Genomic DNA, 23,938 nt, shown 5'->3' with positions numbered 1-23,938 from the left:
ATTGAAGTACCTCTTCAGGCTGCTATTGAAGTTTGAGAAGGCCTTATGAACCGTTTATCTGACTCACCTGTGTTGCAGAGATGCATCTAAATTCTGCAGCACAGTAGCTCTCAAGGACGGGAGTTGAAGGCCACTTATGTTTGGACTTAAATAAGTTTGTAAGATTCAGGCAAATGAACAAGAAATCCCATTTGAGCCCTAAACATCAATTGTATTAATCGCACATTGGTAAGAATCACAGTGAGAACAAAGGTTTTTAATTTTATGTGTTTCCCAAAGTATTCCATATTTATCTAAAAATCTTAATGCATATTTTATTTTGGCGGAGCACCTGGGGAACAAAACAGGTTTAATTTAAATAAAGTGTTTAATAATTTAAGCCATTTAACATTTAAATGTTCAGCCCAACTTTCTAGCTGCAATGTAATTATACTTTTGTTTTATTTTCTCAGCATTGCTGCAGCCTGTCATCTCTTCTGCTCTGTTTTTACCTAAAAAAGGCAAAGTACACCCATCCCTAATCTACAGTATTAAACTCTTTTAACATGTATCTGTGGTTGTTTTTAAAGCTTAGTAAGGGGCGTCATGCCTCAGTGTTAGTAAATGCCTGTGACACCGACTTGGATCTGTAGCATGGAGTACCATTGATTAAATAGCTGCTGTGTTCAGAGGAGTGCATTCAAAACATGTCAGCATGTAAAAGTCATTCTCAAGTATCTCCTATTGGATTTAAATCTCTGACAATCAATGCTAATGAGTCTTCAGCAGGAACTCCAATGGTGTTGATCAAGGTCACACAGACAACTTAGACCATGGTGGTTGTTAGCTATACCTGCAACAAAATAGCACCGGCTTTAGGCACAATCTGAATACCTTGTATCGACAAGGTCACTTAAGCCGCGTTGGAAGTGTGACCTGCCTTTGATGTGCATCTGAATTGTGCAGGCAGAAAGGGAGGAGCTAGGATAAGCAGTATGCTCTATTAGTCAGTTCATGGGAGAGTACTGTAATCCTTTGGGTGTGGAGTGACTCTCTCACACAGTGAAATAATATGAGTGACTGTTTCTCAAGAGGACTTACAAAAGACCAGTCATAGGTGCACCTGAAAACGCAATCACAGACTTCAAAAAAGACAAAGAAAGTACTGCTTTATGACAAGGCTTGCCTTATACTACAGAGAAAATGGCCCTTCCAAGGTACATGCCAGACTGATGGCAGCCCACTTCCCTGCAACTCCCGGAAGAATCCCCTCCAACTTCCAGCCACTGGACGTGCATTTTTTTTTTACTCTGACTCCACCCTTTCACGAAATTACAAGGTCTGGCAAAGAGATGACACTTCTCTTTAGATCTCAATGTCCACGAATAAGGACAGAAAGAATATTTTAGAACAAAGATTGATGTTTAAAAAGGAACTGTAGGGGACCAGCCAAGGACCCATCAAGGAAAATGGAGAAATTTTGAATCGCTACTACTGTAGATGTCTAATAAATAGTTCATAGATAATTAATATTTAAATAATTTATAACTCATTCATAACTGTTTGTCATGCGATCAACATATTATGCATGCCAAGAAAATGTGTTTGCAAATGTTTTTTTCTGCTTTCAAGTTAATAACTTCTTCTGAAATGTTGAATATAAACAACCCCAAATGCAATATATAGTTTAGCAGTTCAGGCTATTTAGCCTTTTGTCATGATCTCGGCGCTGATGGTTTGGTTTTTTCCTTTGCTCCTTGCTTTCCTGTCTAATTGGTTCTGCGGCTGATTATTGCCGATCATTTCCACCTGGTTCCTCTACTATTTAAGTTGTGTGTTTGCCTCCCATCAGCGCCGGGTTATTCTTGTGTTTTTGAGATACGTTCCGCAGCAATCTGTAGTCTGCCTGTTTCCCTGATAGTGACCAGTTTCTGCCCTGAGGATTTCGAGTTTTTTGCCTTGCCCCTGTCTGCTCTGTTTGTCCTGTCTGATCCTGGATTATACCGGCTTCTGAACCTGGAACTGTCGTCTGACCTCGGCCTTGGATTTCCCCTCTGGACTCTGTTGCTGCTCGGCGTCTGCTGCGCGCTCTCTAGGACCTCTGGGGGCGTCTCCCGCCGCAACTGCGGTCAAGCCTCAGCAAACGGACTGAACTTTGAATCAGGTCAGTGACTTTGCTCCTAGTCGTGTTTAGCTCCATATCCAGTCACTGATCTGTATTCTCCCATTTCTGCAGAGAGCCGCCCCGCAGCAGACGAGCAGCCCCGCGCACCTGTTTTTGTTAAATAAACGCTTTGAACTTTCCCATTGCCTGTCTCGCCTCGAATTCTGGGACCTACATTCTGAGATCATTACACCTTTATCAATGAATGATGGCTTCACACATATCTTTGCGATCAATGTTGCCAAGTATTGGTTTTAGGTAAATTCACAACAATAGTCAGATTTTATTTCATTTTTTGGAAGCCAAAGTATAATTTATGTAGCTGTACCCCCCTGTTCATCTCTGCAACTCATACAATTTTCATGAATTAAATTGAATAAGGGGTGTCAGTGGCAAAAGAAGAATGTAAATGGAAGAATAAATCACACTAAAGAAATCACAAGACACAAAACCCCACAAAAAAATCAGAATTTGAAAACAGGAATTAATTAGAATTGAATTTGAAGTAAAGGAAAACCTCCTCAAAGATACTCATAAATATGATGGATTCATTTAAAATTATGAGTCTATACTTTTATCCAATCTAGCTAGTACAGCCTCAGAATTGAACAGCTAATGTGTAAAATCAAATAACCTATTAGAGAAAATGTGCTTGCTGCATTGATTCTTCATCCATTAAAACTGTCAATATCACATGAAGGTACCTGTTCAAACGCCTGGTGTGTTAAGAAAGCAGGTTAACAAGGATGCACTAAAAGATTGACATTATTTAGTGATTAAAGTGAATAAAACAAAAGATTGATGAGTTAAATTAGATGGCCTACAACCATGATGCTCTGTATTATAAGGCCTTGTAGTTTTATTATTATCACTTGCAACTGCAGTGGTATGGTGATAATGAAACTTTTAGGAGAGGGAAACACAATTTAAGCATTTATTGTGATGAATTACCTCCTTGTGAGGAACTGCAAAGTATTTCCATATGTAGGTTTATTATACATTGAAAAAAAAACTAAACAGCAGAGGCGACCGGTTAGATTGTGTTTAACCGAAATATCAATATTCTTCCTTAAACCTATGGCAGCTGTGTGCAGTTCAAACATATTCAATGAATGTAAAATGAATTTGGAATCTATATTACACTTGCTGAATTTAAATGAAATACCTGTTTTCCATATTTACTTTCAAACTCACATTTTACTTTCACCCCAGCAGCATTTCATGTAGCCCAGTGGTGTTTTCTTTATTTCTGTGTGTACATTTCACCCCTTTCTCAATACTGAATCGGATTACAGCGATTGATGCAGTTTAAAAACTGTCATATATCACGGCATTTAAATTCTTTTTCTCTGTAAAATATTTCTCAAAGTGGTTCTGCAGATTATAACTTCAAGAAATGTTACTGCTAGTTGTGTTCTCACTCATTGTGTAGTATAGTTCAGGCACAGTGCGGACACTCTGTCCTGTTATGAGACTCAGAGATGGACCTTCACCTGTAGAAAAAACAAAACAAAACAATTCATAAAAAAAAAATAAAACCTTTTTTTTTTAACTACCTCTTTTGTCCAAAAAGGTAAACAGTTAAGACTATACTTAAAAATTATACAGAATACATATATCAACTTTAAAAACCTATCCTTTTTAACTTGCCTTAAAAGCCTGTAACTTTTAATACGTACGTATTTCCCCAGGTTTATTAAGGCTAAAATGTTTATTTGAAGATATATATCCATAATCTTTTTACTGCAGATGAATAAAAATGCGCTTTTTTATTATTATTCTTTCCACCACTGTCGCTTTGACACTTGTTATTTTAATTCAGGGTACAGTTGATGGCTGCTTTTGATGGTACAGTAGCTCCTTGTAACAACAGACAGGCACAAGGCAGCTTCCCTGCAGGGATCTAAGCAGATGTTTGACTTTACTCCTTTTAGCTACTGACTGAAAAAGGCAAAGAACCTGACAAGGTGGTTGAATAATAACAGAGATTTGCTACAGTCTCTAGTGTTTTTAATGTTTTAACATTGCAATACTGATAAGTTGGTGTTAAAAATTAGAAAAGATAGAAATTGAACTTCATTAATCTCAAAATACCGTAGACAGCTTGAGATAGGCACCAGCACCCCTTGTGAGCCTACTTGGGATAAGAGTGACGGAAAATGGATGAATGGATGGATTTCTCAATGGTGAAATCAACTCTCTCTCTGCATTTAATCTATCCCCTTGGGGAGCAGTGGGGTGCCATTGTGCGGTGCCCGCGGAGCACAAGAGCATAAGGCCGTTGCTCTAACCACTAGGCCAACACTCTGCATAATTGAAAATGATTTCAAACATATTACTTTCAGGCATCCTGCAGTTGACTATTAATAGTTTATACTTGCAGCAGTAGCAAAGTAACACTGTTTTTATAAGATAAGAGTTGAAGATAACAGTAAAAGTCTTGATAATGTTCCAATACAAAAATATATATAGGTATATGTTATGTGCTTCGGGCACATTATGATTTTTGTCTATTTCTTTTCTTTGTTTTTTTACAGACTTTAGTTGAAGGATCTTTCGTTAATATATTTTGGGAGTTGAATAATTCCTTTGGTCAGTTAATTACGTTAATTTGTGGTGCTGTTGTCCGCCTATAAATAGGCTGGCTTTCGGCATGTTGGGGCGTTCCTTTCCATCTTCGCCTGGACGCCGCTTTTCACCTGCTTCCACTTGTTCCACCGTGCGCGGTGCGCGCTTGTCTGGTCGCTGCAGCACGCAGCGGACGTTCCAGCCTGCCATGCGGTATTTTTGTTAGCCGTTGCTTACTTTTTTTCTTGTGGTTTTGGCCTGGTGGGACCGGTTGTCCTATTTTCGATTTTTCTTTTGCTTAGGTTATTTTTGTACTTTAGTCCGGTACCAGTAGGGGCTTCGACGGCCCTGTATAGGGTTGGCCCCCTGCTGTACCGTTTTGTTCTGTTTGATCGGCCTGCCAGGTCCAACTTTCTGTTGTTACTTTTGGGTTCTTATTTTTTGATTCCTTTAGGGCACGGGATCTGAGGGCCTCTAACTTTATTTTCTTGGCAGAAAATCAGAAGAAGCTGGGCAAAGAAAACTAAAGAGGAGAGAATTTATAAATACAATTTTTTTTGAACCCTCATCTTTTTGTCTCGTGTCCTCAAATATGTTGTGCCCTTGGTGGACGTAACATATTTATGGGGGCTTGTTTAAACAAAGTTTGCCTTTAGAAACAGGTCGTGTCCTACGGTTGGTTCATGTTTGTTGGCGGTTATGCTGGTTTTGTGTGCATTTTTGCGCAGCTGACGCACGTTGCGCTGGTTAATTAGAGCATTCGGTTCTGGTGGTGTTGTAGCTTTGTTTGTGCAGGAGTGTTCCTGATTTAGTTTGGCTTGATTCCAGGGGTAGACATGGAGTTTGACCTGGATGAGTTTGTTCGAGAGCCTACATTGGATACTTTGCGTAAATGCACAAAGGATCAGTTGCTGTTAATAGCCGAGCATTTCAAGGTTACCGTAGATAAACGTGTTAAAAGAGGAACAGTTGAAGCTGAGTTGTTAGAAGCACTGGTTCAGATAGGAATTTTTCCTGCTACAATTTTACCAAAAAGTCCTGTTGGATCGCCATCGAAAGCTTCGTTGAAAGATGACCCGGTGCGTTTGAAGGAACTGGAAGTTGAATTGGGTCGGCTTGCTTTGAGAGAGAAGGAGCTGCATCTTGAACAGCGACGATTGGAGATACAAGCCGAACTGCGTTTGAAAGAACTCGAGCTTGGTGCTGAGTCTTCACAACCCAAATCAAATGATTTTGACGTGAGTAAAAATGTTCGCCTGGTTCCTCCATTTAATGAGCGGGATGTTGATAAATACTTCACATTATTTGAAAGAGTGTCACTCACACTTAAGTGGCCTAAAAATGTGTGGACTTTGTTGTTACAGTGTGCATTAAGTGGCAAAGCGCAAGAGGCATATGCGTCTCTTTCTGTGGCTGATAGCCTTGATTTTGAAAAAGTTAAAGGTGCTGTTTTGAGGGCATATGAACTAGTACCAGAAGCTTATCGTCAAAAATTTCGTAAGTTAAAAAAACGCTACAATCAAACTTATGTGGATTTTGTTAGAGATAAAGAAATTCTCTTTGATCGTTGGTGCGCTTCTAAAAATGTTGCCGATTTTGCGCAGCTTATTTTATTGGAAGACTTTAAAAACAGTTTGCCTGAGAAAGTTACCACCTACTTGAATGAAAATAAAGTCTCAAATGTGTCAAAAGCTGCGGTGCTCGTTGATGAGTACATGTTAATGCACAAAAGTAATTTTGAGCGCTCACATGTCTTTAGTAAATTTGACAACTCTGAAAGTAACGGGAAGGAGTGTGCCAAAACTGTCTCACTTGTCGAATCTGATGTACCTGCTGCGCTCGGTGGCGTTGAAGGCAAATCGGATAACAGGTTGGAATTAAAAACTAATGTAACGTGCTTTTATTGTAAAAAGAGAGGACACATTGTGGCCAATTGCCCGGTTTTACAGAAAAAGAACACTAAGCCAGTCGCTCTAATTAAAACTGTAAAAGGCGATACTCATTCACTTTCAACACAGCCTTGCGAGTATGCTGATTTTAAGCCTTTCGTTATGGATGGGTTTGTTTCTTTGTCTCTAACTGGTGAAAAGATCCCTGTAAAAATATTGCGAGACACTGCTGCCTCTCAATCTTTTATTATGGAGGGAATCTCGCCGTTGAATAGTGACACTGCGATTGGTTCTGATGTGCCAGTGCGTGGCTTTGGCATGCAAGACATCTGCGTTCCTCTGCACAAAATCATGATCCAGTCTGAGCTGTGGTCTGGTGACGCTGTGGTTGGGGTGCGTCCTAGTTTTCCAGTAGCGGGCGTCTCCGTGATCATGGGCAACGACTTGGCTGGGGGTCGAGTGTTGGTTACCCCGGATGTTACACCTGTTCCGGTGTTGAGCGACTGTCCAGATGCGCTCGCTCGTAAATTCCCAGATGTTTTCACGTCGTGCGCAGTTACGCGTGCAGCACTTAAACGTCAATGAGAAGAAAATAATGATGAGTTTGACTTGGGTGAAAGTTTTTTGTTCAACGCTGAATCCGAACATGTTCCATTAAAGAAAACTGTGGAGGATGACATGTTGGATGTAAATACACTGTCATGGTCTAGACAGCAGTTGATCGAGCTCCAAAAAAATGATAACAGTTTGGAGTCATTGTTTGGCGATGCATTAACTGATAAGTCTGACTCCATTTCTACTGGCTATTTTTGGGATGATGGTCTTCTGATGCGTAAATGGACCCCTTTGAATGTGTCTCCTGTTGAAGAGTGGAGTGTGGTGAAGCAGATTGTTGTTCCATCTCCATATCGTTCAGAAATTTTGCGGTTGGCACATGATAATCCATTAGCGGGTCACCTTGGCATAAGAAGGACCTATGATCGCATTTTGCGTCATTTCTTTTGGTCAGGATTAAAGAGCGATGTCGTGCGCTACTGTAATTCGTGTAACTTTTGTCAAATATCTGGAAAGCCAAATCAGAGGATTTCTCCTGCTCCTTTGTATCCCATCCCAGCCATCGCTGAACCATTTGAAAGAGTATTAGTTGACTGTGTAGGTCCGTTGCCTCGAACCAAAGCGGGGAATAAGTTCTTGGTGACAGTGATGTGCACCTCTACTCGTTTTCCAGAGGTTTTTCCGGTGCGTAAAATAACTACGCCCGTAGTGGTTAAAACATTAACAAAGTTTTTTTCATTGTTTGGTTTACCTCGGGTTGTACAGACTGACCAAGGGTCTAACTTTATGTCTAAAGTTTTTGCACAGGTTTTACGTCAATTTGACATAAAGCACTGTCATTCCAGCGCTTATCACCCGGAGAGTCAGGGCGCACTCGAGCGTTTCCATCAAACTTTAAAAACAATGCTTCGCACCTACTGTTTGGAGTTTGAAAAAGACTGGGATGAAGGTGTACATTTACAACTGTTTGCTATTCGGGAGGTGGTTCAGGAGTCTCTGGGGTTTAGCCCGTCGGACTTGGTTTTTGCTCACACTGTTCGCGGTCCTTTAAGGCTGTTAAAAGAGAAGTGGTTGTGTGAAAAATCTGACCAAAATTTATTGGACTATGTTAGTAATTTCCGGCTGAAGTTGAGCCGTGCGTGTGAGATAGCTAAAGAGAATCTTAAAACTGCACAGGCTAAAATGAAGTCCTTGTTTGACAGAAAGGCGGTTTTGAGAGTTTTTCAGCCTGGGGAGAAAGTGTTAGCGTTACTTCAGGTTCCTGGTTCCAGCTTGCAAGCGCGCTACAGTGGGCCTTATACAATCACGAGAAAGGTTGGAGATCGTGATTATCTGATCTCTACTCCTGATCGGAGGCGGACTTCACGCTTATGTCATGTTAACATGCTGAAGCCGTACATCAAGCATGCGCCCACTCTACATAAATCTGTCAGTTGTGTTTCCAGTGAACGAGATGACGCATGTGTCGGGGCAGCTGCAGATGCACGGGAGGAGCTGTCCGGTGCTGAACCTGAAGGTGACGTTTTATCCCCGGCTGTCACTGAAGGGAGGGTTCCAAATTCAGAGATATTGGAGAACTTGCCTCTCTTGTTGTCCCACCTTGACTTTTCCAAACAGGCTGATGTAATTAATTTGATCCAGTCTTATAGGTCGCTGTTTGCAGATATTCCCACTCGGACTCGTGTGCTCAGCCATGACATTGATGTTGGTGATTCCAAGCCTATTAAACAACACCCGTACAGAGTGAACCCAGACAAACGGTGCCGTTTGAAGACGCAGGTGGAGTACATGGTGGAACATGGACTTGCTGTTGCCAGCAGTAGTGCGTGGAGTTCACCATGCCTCCTGACTATTAAAGCCAATGGGGAGGACCGTTTCTGTACGGACTTCAGGAAGGTAAATGGGGTGACTAGGCCGGATTGTTATCCACTCCCTCGTATGGAGGATTCCAATCATTTAACATCTCTATACAACATGTTCGTGGTAAAGACAACGTAGTGGCCGACGCACTCTAATGACTCTAGTCCCGCTTTCCTTTTTTCTCTGAATGGGTTGAGTTTTTTTTTTTCAAACCCCATTCAGAGTCTTTGGGTGGGGGTGTTATGTGCTTCGGGCACATTATGATTTTTGTCTATTTCTTTTCTTTGTTTTTTTACAGACTTTAGTTGAAGGATCCTTCGTTAATATATTTTGGGAATTGAATAATTCCTTTGGTCAGTTAATTACGTTAATTTGTGGTGCTGTTGTCCGCCTATAAATAGGCTGACTTTCGGCATGTTGGGGCGTTCCTTTCCATCTTCGCCTGGACGCCGCTTTTCACCTGCTTCCACTTGTTCCACCGTGCGCGGTGCGCGTTTGTCTGGTCGCTGCGGCCCGCAGCGGACGTTCTAGCCTGCCATGCGGTATTTTGGTTAGCCGTTGCTTACTTTTTTTCTTGTGGTTTTGGCCTGGTGGGACCGGTTGTCCTATTTTCGATTTTTCTTTTGCTTAGGTTATTTTTGTGCTTTAGTCCGGTACCAGTAGGGGCTTCGACGGCCCTGTATAGGGTTGGCCCCCTGCTGTACCGTTTTGTTCTGTTTGATCGGCCTGCCAGGTCCAACTTTCTGTTGTTACTTTTGGGTTCTTATTTTTTGATTCCTTTGGGGCACGGGATCTGAGGGCCTCTAACTTTATTTTCTTCGCAGAAAATCAGAAGAAGCTGGGCAAAGAAAACTAAAGAGGAGAGAATTTATAAATAAAAATTTTTTTGAACCCTCATCTCTTTGTCTCGTGTCCTCAAATATGTTGTGCCCTTGGTGGACGTAACAGTATATTATTAGCATTAGCGTTTACCATGGTTAGCAAAGCTAACATTACTAATAAAAGCCTCACTATACATAACTCAGAAATGTAGTCTGACAGAAATGGGAAATTATAAAAAAAGTTGTTACAGTATATAAATCCAGTATAACCAATGCATTTAGAAAAAAGTAAAACACTGCATTGCTACTGTACTCTGTTCGCCCTTACTGGTATCTCCTGAAACCCTTTCTCTCCAAACGATATGGAAACGTGTCCCTCAAAGGTTTTTATTTTAAATGTATTTCTAACTCTTTGCACTTTCTCTTACTTCTTATGTTGTAGTTATTTTGGGGTTAATTTTACATCTACTTTATTCATTGTTTTGGAAGTTTTTCTTTGTTTTTTTTCCTTAATCCTATCAATTCTTGTCATGTTAAAGTATCATAATTTAGTAATACTTATTTCATTCCTGTCCTTATCATTAGTTGTTTTTTTCATGTGAGGTTAGTATCCAGTTTTCTTTTTATGATTATCAACAAAGAAAGTTTATTCTGCTCTCATAAAAGATGTCTGCTTCCATTTGATTTTTTTAATTTGTTTTGTTTTCTGTTGGTAATAATTTTATCTGCCATTTGGACACATGCAAGTGAACTTTAGCAGCTCCCTGAAGGTCTATTTTGCAAGTCTGAAACTAGGACAGATCAACGTGACGAGTTCAGGCATTCTCTGTACCTCAGATGCTAGGCCATCACAGTGAAAACTCAGAGGTGAGAGTCTGACTCCTGGGACAGATTAATGGTCCATAACCTTCTGGATATAGAAGAAAATGACAAATATGCCCCTGATTATGCTCTTGACCCTATGCACCTCCCACTGAATGTTGGCATGGGGTCTGAATGGATGTCATTGGCACAGCTCTTGTTATCAGTGATGATTGGCGACTTAAAGGTGGGATCAGTTTGACCTCTGAGAGTATGGGGTCAGTGATGAAATCTGAAATGTCTGCTTTCGAGGTGGTCAAAATTGCTGCATTGCTGTGCTGCACAGGTTTTAATTTCTATGGTGATAAAAGTAGTAGTTTTTTTCTGTTGTTTTTCAAATTAATACTACGGTAATAGTCTTGTACAGAGCCACATAAAAGTTTCACAGCATTAAACTCTTACACACTTTGTCAAAATGTATTTGCAAACTATACTGTATTAATTCAGCTTTTTTTTTTTACGTTCAGATTAAGACTTAACTATTTTGTATAAAAAGCATCAGTATTAAAAATTATAATCATTTCATTAATTCCATTAGATCCACTTTTTCTGTATAGCGCCAATTCACAATACTCAACATGTCAAGTCAATTGCCAGAGACAATTAATTAGTGTAGTATGACCTAAGAACTTAATTTGTTTAAATTCATAAGTCTGACAAAATGGTCATTATTTTCAAGAAGGCTTTTATTGCACACTTAACACAAGAAACGAGAGGAATGTATAATGAAAATGTATTTTTTTATCAGAATATCGAGAGTAAGTTAAAATACTATATTGCCTATACAAAGAAATTAACTTTATTAGACTGATTTGCTTTAAAATGTCGGAGAATGAAGATTCAGCTTTTTTAAAAGATGAATAACACATTTTCTAATGATACTGCCACCTGTGGCCAAAACACAGAAATGCAACACCCTTCTGCTCGTTCTGTTTTTTTTTTTTACCTTATGTTTGTCGGCATTGGTCTCTTAGTTAAGCTGGATACCAGTCGCTTCTGAATGTCAACAAAATCTATCTTGAATATTAGCTTGTATTGTTTGCTAGGTTGGATTCATATAGGATGGACGCACTTTATCTCACATCAACAGAACACTGCAGGTACTTTCAATTCGAAGTACATTTAGGGAAAATAGGCTACAGACTTATAGTTGCTTCGGCTCTAAACTACTGAGGTGTTAATCTGCTCATCAAATGATGCATTAATTGTAAAGCATCTAATGAAAAGGTTAACAGTGGTTTTCAGAAAAAATTACATAATGGTCAAATGCCTGTACTAACTGTATATATATACACCGTATTTTTACGACTATAAGGCGCACATAAACGTCTTTTTTTCCCCTCAAAATGTGCGGTGCACCCTTTGGTGCGGTGCGCCCTATGTGTGTTGTAACTGCGACTTTTGAGACCACCTCATTGAGGAGATGATGAAAGAGTGGCTGAATGTAAGGAGACCAGGTGTTTTTTTTTTCCACTCATCACCATCGCTGTTAATATGTGACTCCATGCGTGCCCATCTCACAGCTGATGTGAAAAACATGGTGAAACAAATGAATGCTGTGCTCGCTGTTCAACCGCTTGACATCGGTGTGAACCGGACGCAGCAGAAGCAGGGAGTTTACATGCAAAGTCAATGTTTGACGCGCGTATAGGCACAGCAAAAGGTTCCGCAGCGCGTTTTGAGCAGCAGGCGCAGCGCGTCGGGAGCGTTTATCTGACGCGCCGCCATCGCGCTGCTGCTGCTCGAGATGGAAAAATTGAAGTTTTGCTGGTGGCAGCGCCGCATCAACCAATCAGAGAAGCTGATCTGGGAGCTAACAGCAAGACAGACACATCGCTCTGATGACAAACGATATTAAGGCAAATGAAAAGGGCTGGATGGATGAGGAGATGATGAAAGCGTGGCTGAGGCAGGTGTATGTGAGGAGACTAGGTGGTTTTTTCCACGCATCACCATCGCTGTTAATCTGTGACTCCATGCGTGCCCATCTCACAGCTGATGTGAAAAACACGGTGAAACAAATAAACAATGTGCTCGCCGTTATCCCAGGAGGTCTGACAAAGGAACTTCAACCGCTCGACATCGGTGTGAACCGGCCGTTCAAAGTAAGGCTGCGAGTGGCGTGGGAGCGATGGATGACAGACGGAGACCACAGTTTCACGAAAAGTGGAAGGCAGCGCCGGGCAAGTTACGCCACCGTTTGCGGATGGATTGTAGATGCTTGGACTAACGTGTCTGCTGGCACTGTTGTTCAAGCTTTCGCAAAAGCCGGCATCATTTCTGAGGAGCCGCGCGGCACGGAAAGTGACTATGACAGCGAAGAAGGGGAAATTGGCATGTCTGATTTAGCGCAGCTGTTTGATTCAGAAACAGAGGATGATGACTTTGATGGATTTGATTAATAATTTGTAATAAATACATGAATAAAGCACAATCTTACTCAGTTTTGCTCCTGCTCTATTTTTCTACCTGAAAACTTAATTCAACAGCAGCCTCTTGGCCGGGTCTCCTCCGGTTTCACCGCGCGGCTGGCAGGTGTTTTTTCATCTAAATAATCTAAATCTTGCAGCTATATTTGCTGTGATCAGTGGGAATAAAGTAGTTTTAATATGTTTTAAGTGAGAAAGTCCACCTGAAAACTTAATAATTGCAGTCAGTTCATCCAGATTATCATCCTGCCTATACTATTAATGTGGGAGACGCTCAGACCCCCACATACCAGCGGTGCACCGACAGTAGAAATCCCTTCAACAGCAGCCTCTAGGCAGGGTAGCCTCCGGGTTCACCGAGGTGGCTGGCAGGTGTTTTTCATCTAAATAATTTAAACTGCAGGCACCAGGATACCGGTAATAAAAGCGAACATATTCCGTCGGCAGGTTTCAGGATTTTAAGTTAATTTAGGAGTCATCACAGCGCTTTGTCATCTGCGATGTGTCTGTCTCACGGCCAGCTCCCAGGTTTGATTAATACTTTGTAATAAATACATGAATAAAGCACAATCATACTCAGTTTTGCTCCCACTGTATTTTTAAATACGCAGTAGAGGTATTTACAGGTACTAGAGGACATGTACCTGTATATAAAACCCGCGCCCTATAGTCCGGTGCGCCTTATGTGTGTGTTAAATACAGAAATGGCACACATGACTGAGATTGCGCCTTTTAGTACGGTGCGCCTTATGGTCGTGAAAATACGGTAGCACTTTTTCATGTCAGGAGACTTCACTAAAGTGCTTTATACATTCAGTCATTCACCCATTCAAACACACTGACCTTCTGGCCTGGGCTAGAATCGACAACCCTTTAGACTCTTTCTGTCACCCCAAATGTCTCTTTAACTGAAAAAGACCTAACATCATCTAAAGGTCTCTCTCTGGAAATGTAAAGTCATGGTTTAAAGATATTTTTTTGGGTATTTAAAAAAAAACAACTCTTGAGTTCCAGAGATATTTTGAAGTATACATTGGAGAGATCTAGAAATACTGTAAGAACATTGGAGAGTCAGGTGTAACAAAACAGCCCTATTACTGGTAATCTTGCAGCGGTGTCCAAAGTCAGGCCTAAGTGGCTGGGGTCCTGCCCTGTTTGGGAAGTACCTCCATTTTTAGTCAGATGCTGTTAGATATTTTTATAAAACAGCTTGGGCTTGTTATCCAGGTTCTTCTAAGCTCATCAGTGACCCACACAGGTGGCGTACGCATGGGGAATGGGAATGGACTTTTTCCTGCTAATATGATTTACTGTTATTATGACTTCTTATCCTAACGTACTGCTAATCTGAAGCTGCCTTTGGGGATATACATATGTGCCTTCATACTTGCTCTTTATGGCAGTCTTTTAAAAAAAATCCCAGTAATGCTGATAACATTAAAGAAAAAGGTCTAGAATTAGAGAAGTATCAGGATCTTATGTATGTGTGAAGGGAAAAAATCTTAATGGGTGAATCTCTATTCTGAAAACCTATCTTGCTGGAAGAATAAAAGATTTCCATTTAAGCAAGGACAATGCAGACAAATTCTAAACAAGTGGATGAAACCTGTGTGTCAACCTAATTTGGCATGCATCTCAGTCAGTGTGTCCTGACTATTCAGAGGTAGTCATTGTGTCCTTCACTCTCTTTGCTCACTGTCTCTAACACCAATCTCTTAATTATGCCATTGAACACTTTATCACTTTGTTGACTCATCCCTCTGACGAACACCCAAGTCTGGGTTTATATGCCTCCATCAGAAAAAAATACATTTTTCTGCTTTTTCATATAGTTTTTTCAAATGGAGAGACAGATGGAGAAATAAATAATTGGAAGAGTGCAGATGCCGATATCAAGGATTCAGAATAAATCAAACATTCTTACAAAGGTAAAGGCTGTGGTATACTGTACTATGAGAGTTCTAACCTTAGCAAACACAGCATGAATACTTTTAAAAATGTTTTAAGAGTGGAATTATAGCAAACTAACATCTAGACTCAAAAGATAATCTTGCGTTACATGAAGGTATTTATTAACAGTCTGGCTCTTTATAATATTGTGGCCATGATCCTTTCATAACGCTACATATGTGACTGAACAACAAAAATTCGTTCTTTACTAGTCAGCTTTTATCTCATTTTTTGTATATCTCTGAATATTTCATGCATTTGGTTCCATCTGCCTTTACAGTAAATCTCCTAAGATAAGATCCAAGAGTGTAACCAACAATTTAAGGAAGTCACATAGCTACTAAACAGAGTCATTCTAGCTTACTATACTCTCAAAATGACTACAAATGTACTCTCTATGCCATACAAGTTTGGTAAGAAGCATTTCTGAATATAAAAAGCCAATATACAACCAGATAGGCTATGAATACAGCTCTGCTGAAGTCTAAAGCTGGAACAGATTATAAAATTGCATACCAAGCTTAAGCATCTCATGGGGCACTTTCTATATGAAAATGAAAGGAGTATGTCACAGCTGCAACCCTACAAAGATGCAGGCATCCAACTAAACTGAGAGGCCAGGCAGAAGTAATCAATAAAAGAGCTGAGAGGCCCACAGTAACTCCAGAGGAGCTGCAAAGAATGACAGAAAGCCAATCTTAAAAGAAAGCTTAAGACCTGTTTGCAGTTTCCCACAAGCCATGCAGGGGACACAGCAAACATGTGGACAAAAAGTTTAACTCTGTCTTGTAAATGTAAAAGGCTGTGGGCAGAAAAGCTGCAGTATATGACTTGGCTCTTAACATATCTTGGCTTTATGGAAAATTTGTCAAAAGAAGCCATCATTTAATGACTACAGAAAGGAGACTTAGGTGAGAAGTCACCACTACACATCACCCTAGACATGGCATCCTGGCCATGAATCAATGTGGTAGCAGCATTATGCTGCAGGGGTTCATTTCTACAGCAAAGACATGGAGGTTGTATAATTTATAAGAATGAGGCTTGGGGTCAAATACAGAAAAAAAATCTGTTGAAAATCAATTTAATTTCTGCCAAAGTCTTAGAAATTGAATCTCCAACATGCATTAGTTTCCACAAAGTGCTTTTATTTTGATTATCCCTCTGGAAGGTGTCCTCAGATTAAAGGGAAAGGATAATTATCAACAACAAAGTAATGATAAGTCTATAAGTTATGAATAGACATCTAAGAACAAGAAGTTATGTCACTCAGGGATATGGAAGCCAAAGGACTGGATTAGAGGGAAAAAACATCTAAATCTTCTACTAAATCTTCATAAACAGAAATTTCACCCAGCTCTAGCCAGAGCAGCAGTCAAAGCATATTAACGCATTAGAGTGTCCCAGTCAAAGCCCACAACTAAATCCAACAGAGAATCAGTGAAAAGACTTAAAAGATGAGCAACTTTCCACCTGCTCTGATTGAACTTCAGCCATTTATTTTAAAAAATCTAAAAATTTTATTGCAGAGCTGGTAGAGATTTACTAATAAAGACTTGCAGCTGACTTTGTTGTATAATGTTCTATTAAGTGTTAACTGAGGTATGATAAATAAATATTCATGCCACACTTTTCAGATTTCTAAGTACAATAAAGGACAAAACCATGTGTACCTTTCCTTTCATTCCACATTCCTGACTAATTTTGTAAAAACAATTAAAAGCCCACAATATGGTGCACTAAATTGTATGGCTGTAACTTAAAACGGCTTTGACAAATAGTGTTTAGAATCACTCTAAAGTAACTTCAGTCTTCATGAAATCCCGATCATAAAGTATTTCAGCAGTTTTTCAGTGTATATTTATGTCTTAAGTTTTTGTTTTTCTCCTAAAGCATATAGGAGCAGATCTTCTAGAAATTCAAAAGCCTATCCTGCTAACAAAGACTCCATTTGAAGCTTTGTTTCTCTCTTTGAGAAACGAGCAGCTGACAGCTTGAGGAGAAGCACAATTAAGTGAGAAAGAGGCACGTCTAAAACCAGCACTTTCATGACGCACTTTAAAAGCTTAAAAAAAAACTTTAAACTCTGCTCAAACATTGTCAAAACAAGGTAGATGTTGTACAGAATAAAGCAAAGCTGAGTGCAAAAATAAAAAAGTAAAAAACAAAATAAAAGTATATTTATCATTGGTTGTTAAGGCAAATATTAGCAAATAATATTTTTAATGTTCTGGGGCATAGTATAAGTGATAAAATACTGGCCATCTGCATGATTTAAGAAAGAAAAAAAATAATTTCTGAAATTTATTCTAGATTGTATGGTTTTCGTAATTTCCCTGCTTTCTCTATAATTGAGTGTCTTGTCTAAAATGTTCTATTTGGTGAATTGTTCTTGCGTTAAAGTCGGAAAAAAGCTAAATTCTACTCTATCTATCTATCATCTATCTATCTATCTATCTATCTATCTATCTATCTATCTATCTATCTATCTATCTATCTATCTATAATAGATAGACAGAATATAGCTAAGTTGTTTTTTTTCTTTTAAGTTTACTTTTATTTTGGCATACTTTGTTGCCATATACAGTACAACTTTGTACATAGTATATTTGGCCTTGGGTTCATTTTTGCAAGCAGATAGGACAACACGAACATTTCCTTTCATTGTATCATCTTGACAATCGTTTTTGTCTCATTGCCTACTAATAATAATGCTCATTTTGTAGTTTTTTTATTTTCTCATTAAATGTACTCTGATGTATTAAGTTATTTTAACCTTTAAAATCCTTTTTCTCCCAGTGCAGTGGGAGTAAACAAAAAATTATGATATGTACTTACTTAACTATTTTTGTCTTTGTTTCAGGCTAAATTGTTAGACGTTTCAGTACAAACTGACAGAAGAGCCTAAGGGGTGTTTGGAACTTCATATACACAATATACCTGGGTGAGTACCTCATAGGATACACAATATAAAATAGCCATCTCTTTTCTTTTCTTTTTTTGTGCTTAGTGGCATATGTAAAATCCTGCGTCATAGAAATGGCACAGGATTTTATGGAAAGTTAAAGAGAAAAAGTGTCTATGAAGTGAATGAGAAGAAAAGAAAGGCCTCAGAAGAGGCAGATATATCCAATAATGCTTTGCGTGGAGAGCTCGCCTCGCAAAGCATTATGGGATTTGCTGTCACAGTGGCCTGCTGTCGCCATAGGCTGCTGCTACCCGACAGTGGCGACTAATAAACAAAATGGTGCAGGTACCGCGCAGTTGAGGAGAAGTTAGGTGACCAATGGAGCAAAAAAGCAGTGATCTGTCAGTCATCTGTCCGAACGGTCAGTTTAATGAGTTCACTATCAAGTGATAGTCCCCACTCTATGTGGTGATTGAGTGATTTAGTGGTTAGAGCGGGCGTTTGGACACATTAAGCTTGTATGAGCTATGAGAACAGCAACTTTTAAACAGAGCGTGCACGAGGAGAAATGGGCTCCTGGATGCTCTCCCAAATGTTTAATTGGCTTTCCATCTCGGGAGCAGGTACAGGGTTGTGCATGTGCAATTTTTTTTAAAGTGGAGAAGGCAGGTCTTTTAAAATCTTCACTATACTATAAATGTAAATAACAGATTTTAAATCCTCCACTATACCTTTAATGTCTGGTCAAGGAGGAGACAAATTCAGAATGGACATCAAGCATCTAAATCCCCTCCAGTTTTAACACCATCAAAGTGCTTCTTCCTTCTGGTATTTTCTCTGCTTGTGCTCAGCTTCATTTTAGACTTTTATGTACACTAAAGCGATTGAACATGCTAATTTTTTCTTTATTCAGAGTGATACTCTGACAGTGGGGAAGACGGCATAAAAATCTACAGAAAAAAAATGGCTGATTTTTTTGAACCACAAAAATTTTATCTTTTTTTAAGAGTACCTTATTTTTATTGGGCCGTTAGTTTGCACAGAAAAAAACTGTATATGGTCCACTTGCATGAAATCTTTCTAACAGGAAAATTATTAATTGTTCACCACCAGCACGAAATTTTTAAGACTGAAGGTGACGTTTAGACAGTAGAGGTCTGCTTTAGTCTTGTACCCCGTTGTGTAACTTGTGACATACTGAATCCATGCAGTACTACTAATCCAAAATCATGAATGTATGAATGATGTGAGACACTGAAAAAGTTGTTTTTATGGGTCTAAACAAAGACCATCTGCATTCAGTATTTGGTGGCACCATCTGTCCCTAAGCACACCAACAGATAAACCAAATCGGGCAGACATGCAGTCGGTGCAACACAGTCACATCATTCCACACACACAAGCTGAGATTGTTAATTATGTCAGGCCAGCGGATGCCTGGTTTTCCCTCTTCTCCTGCCATGTTCGCCTCTATGTCCTCTCCTTACCCTCTGCATCTCTATTTAAAGAGACCAACACACACACACCCACACACACATTCTCTTTTTCTGTCTTAGATTGGCCTTTTTTTTTTACTTTAAGGCTGTCTTTCCCTCTGAAAAATTTACAGCTTCCATCCAGTGATGGCTTCACTGAAATTAGCTCACTTCATGCTTCTCTACTCGAATGCACTCTTGTCCTTCTGTCTAGTGGGCTGTGCTTATAAGTAATGAAGAGTTTATGGTGTTTTCCCCGGGCTTTCTCAGGTTCATTTTATCGATGAGCTCATTTGACGTAAATACAGGTACCTATTTTAAGGCATCATATTTGTTGTGCCCTTAATGACCTAAACGCTAGTAGCCAAACACCTGATGATTGATGTTGTGGCGCAGTGGACTTCAATAATGGCTTTTTCAGTTGCCAGACAAATAATGACTTTGGTTCATTTCTTTTACATTTTCAGTTTGTGCCTCATGGCTGTACATTAAAGTAAAAATTTCAGCGGGAAAAAAAACAAAAACAAAAGTTGTTTTTTAGTAAATGAATACTAAAGCAATGTAATGGTGATAAAAACAATATTATTAGCCATGTTATTGATTTTCTTTGGCTGTTCCCCTACAGTTTGTTACAGTCAATTCAACTCAGGAAGCATGTTACTGCATGTAAGATGTTGTAAAGAGCCCCAGATTTTAAGATATATGCTTTAAGCTGTTTTATGTCTTAAAGAGTCTTATTTGAAGAAAAACATTTTTTTTTTGTCTTGTTTATCATGTTAAGTGGAAGTGTTTGAATTCAAACAGATTGCTCTCATGCATCAGTTAAGCCTCCACCGTGCTTAAGTCCTTCATCTGGCAGCATTTTGGGAACTCAGCACAAAAAAGAAAAGTAATGTTGGCAGAGTATAAGAAAAAAAAGGTTTTGTTTTTAAGCCTTATAAGATTAGCACAACTGGAAAACGCTTGCTGCTAACAGTGCCAGAGTTGTCATCTGTTCTGTTGCTCCCTTTTAAACAAGCGTTAACCGCCTTTTATTTTCTACTTTAAAAAAAAAAAAAGTTTTCAACAATTTCCAAAACTGAACTAAATTATTCAGAATTAAACTGATATTTATTTTGATATTTGTAAAACATTAGATAGCTTCTTAAGAGCTTTTTGTCATTGGGCCAAATTAAAGTTATATGGGCTTACAAACCACAATATTAAGATGGACTCAAACCTCACTTTTTGATTACTGATTCTTTAAAACAAAGATTTTTTTTTACCAAACTTGTTGCTAAAATCTGGTTGCCTTTATCGATCGAATACTCTGTTCTATCTCATCTGGTGTGCTTGATGCATTTGATGTCTCTTTTGTCCTTGTGTTAATACATGCCTCACAATAAACCTTCTCTCAGGTCAAGATTTATCTTAATAGTTTATTGGTTCACCTTTAAATATCTTATTATATACATGACATTAAAAGGTGAACCATACAAATATTTTACATCATGACCTTGGACACAATTTACAAAGTTCCTTCTTTTTTTTAAGAAGCTCTTTGGCAATGTTTCGATCTTTTTCTTTAGTTAAACATCTCCTGTGTATACTATAGGAGAAATAAAAAAAAATAAATAAATAAGTGGACATTTTTACAAAAGTCCCTTCAGACAGATTCCTCAATACAATTTGTCTACTTTTCTTTCTCTGAAACAATGCAGTTATGTCTCTGGGGATGAGACAGAGTTTCACGGATAGAGGGATTGGAAGAGCAGATATACTATCCGGAGGCAAGCAGGCAGGCAGGCCGGCTGGAAGACAAACAAAGCTGCTTAAGTCCACTGAGGCGCAGAACATAAACTTACAGAAGAACAACTGAAACCATCTAAGCCAAAAAAGGATATTCAGAACAAGCATCTGGCATAAGATGAAGAAACCAAGAACTTTTGGATGCTGTGTCACAAATATATGATTGATAAACATTCACGTCTTTCTTTTTACATTTTCAAATACTTGTTAAAAGGGGGGCAGCTTTCTTTCGTTTAAATTAGTTAAACTACGAGTAGAGTAGAAGTCCAATAACAGATAGATCAGGCATCTCAAACTGGTTCCAGAAAGGGCCGTTTGGCTGCAGGTTGCAGACTGAGTCATCTCATCAAGTAGTCGAATCTTAACATGATTACTTAATGAGATGAATGGAGTCTGGTGTGCTATTGCTTGGTTGGAAAGAAAACCTGCAGCCACACGGCCCTTTCTGGTACCAGTTTAAAACCCCTTGAGATAGATAGATAGATCCAGTTGTCTTTGGGCCAGGATTGTGTCTCACAGAGTTTGCTGGTTGTAGGGACAGTAGTTGTAGGTGCATTTTAACATGTAAAAAATCTATTGGACGATGCCCTTGTCTTGAAAGGTTCAGGAAGAGTTCTAAGAAGAGAGTGAAACATCACCATTCTGTATTACTGGCTGTACTCCATTTGTCTTCCGGTGGGAAAATTGGGGCTCAAGGTAGAAAGAGGTTATACAGATCTTATCACTGAAAGAGAAAGTTGCCACTGCCATCATGTGTCTAAATATGGGGCTCTGATTTGCCTCCTTGCCACTCTTCAATGCTTCAATTTTATAACGCTGTTCTTCAGTATTTTAAGGGGGTCAAGAAAGACCTTCCTCCTTGTTTTTGATAAACCACTTCTACCAAACAATCTACCGGAGCTTCTTGATGTTGTCCAGAGGAGTTGATCTCCAATGGACACTGCTCCTACCTGGCTGGGTGTCCCTCCCAGGCACCCCCGCCTCTTACAGCTTACTGCCCAACATCCAGATTTGTGTTTGTCTGTTTTGTGTGAATGTCTCAGAGGGGCAATATAATAAAGTGTAGATTTTGAAGTTAGATTTGCTTTTTATTTCCTTGATAGTCAATGGGTTCCTTTAAGGAAGGAGGGGCAAGTGTATTTAAATAGCCCATTTTAGGACAACACAAACTGTTGCACATGAAAAAGAAACAAACCTACAGATAAACGTACATTGCAGTGGCATAAGGGTTTAATCAACTAATTAATGAACATTAATATTTAGCTAATAAAATAAGTAATTATAATGATATGAATATTGAAAATATATTGGACTAAAATGATTGAAAATATTACTACAAGCTTTAATCATGTTTAAATATCATAGTCAAAGACCGCTCAACCCAAGTTTTTAATCTTGATTTAAAGCAAATTCTGGTTTCAGAACAGTTTTTTGGAAGTTTGTTTCAGATTAGTAGAGTGTTAGAACTAAAAGCTGATTTGTCACCTTTAGTTCTGGTTCTACGAAGCAGAACTAAAGGTTGGGCCAGGTGACCTGAGAGGTCTAGGCGGCTATTACTGTACAGACCACAAGTATGTAACGTATTTTGGTCCTAAACCATTCCGTGACTTATTAACTTCTAGAAGTAATCTTACAGTACTTATAGTAGGTACTTATAGTAACTTCTGAGGTTGTTTGATCTTATGGTTTAGTATCTTAAGCTCTTCGTAATTCATTGCATTCTCATGTAGAGTCTACTATCAGTCCCCTTACTCTCATTAGTTCTTCTCAGTCTTGTACCATTACTATTCTCTATAATTTATTGAGTTGACAGCATTGACTCCCCTCTGTCTTCAGGTCTAAAACAGACTTATGATAGTCAGTCAGTTTAAAGGTTTACTCTCAGCCAGAAGGTGAGATCTAGCAGTTCATATTTCCATATTTTTATTTTTTATTCTTTAATGAGGTATTCATCTCAGATCCTTTTGACAGGTTGCTCTGACCCCATCGTACCTGTGAAAGCTTTGACCTCCTAGATGATTAAAACTTCACTTTCTTTTATTTTGTCATTACTCTTACTCAGTTTTTTTTAGAAAGACGACCCCCAGATGAGCTGAAATGAATTGCTGTTTCTTAAAATATAACAGGAGAAAAACCTGTGTGGTAATACAGAGTGAAAATAGTTTATAATGTTTGCCCCAGTTAATAAGTAGCCTCTTGAGAACTTTTTTCTTCAAACTGTAACTCACCCCATGTTTTGTTTCTTATATCAAATCTGGCTAACTGATATTTTAAAACTGTTTCTTGATTTTTTTTGTTCTTCCTCTTCTTTTGTATTTAGCTATTAGAAAATTGAGAACTATTTTTTCTCCTCAGATAATACTTACCCTAATTTATCTTTAACTGTCTAGCTAGAGCTGCAGTATGTTTTTTTAGTGGAAAAAAAGCAAAAAAGTTTTGAGTTCATGACTTCTAAAATGTTGAATTGATTGTAGAGATCAAAACTAGATTGGCAGTGATAGAATCACAGACATTTCAGATGAGTTGCTTGATTTCTGTCTTTCCTTTCTGCACTTCATCTCATGCTGATGTGCGATGAGACACGGTGTCCTTTGTGCATCTGGCTGTGATAACTATGGCCCTTTATCGACTCTAAATACACACATATATATTCTCTCCAAGGGAGAGCGAGAAAAAGGGCACATCTCTCTA

At 39.0% G+C, this 23,938-nt stretch overlaps 1 long non-coding RNA gene across 1 annotated transcript in view; it reads left to right on the top strand.

The window, feature by feature from the left end:
• The window catches only part of LOC119772947, a 161,191-nt gene extending 143,135 nt beyond the window's left edge, over positions 1–18,056 (top strand). The window contains exon 3 of the long non-coding RNA XR_005279319.1: positions 17,940–18,056. This is a non-coding gene — a long non-coding RNA (uncharacterized LOC119772947). The remainder of the gene's footprint in view (positions 1–17,939) is intronic.
• The last annotated feature ends 5,882 nt before the right edge of the window (positions 18,057–23,938 follow it).

Source organism: Cyprinodon tularosa, unplaced genomic scaffold (genome assembly GCF_016077235.1).
Source record: "Cyprinodon tularosa strain WSP-4 unplaced genomic scaffold, ASM1607723v1 ctg734, whole genome shotgun sequence".
Taxonomy (NCBI): domain Eukaryota; kingdom Metazoa; phylum Chordata; class Actinopteri; order Cyprinodontiformes; family Cyprinodontidae; genus Cyprinodon; species Cyprinodon tularosa.
Note: the sequence above shows the minus strand (reverse complement) of the source record. Positions and strands in the feature narration are given on the sequence as shown.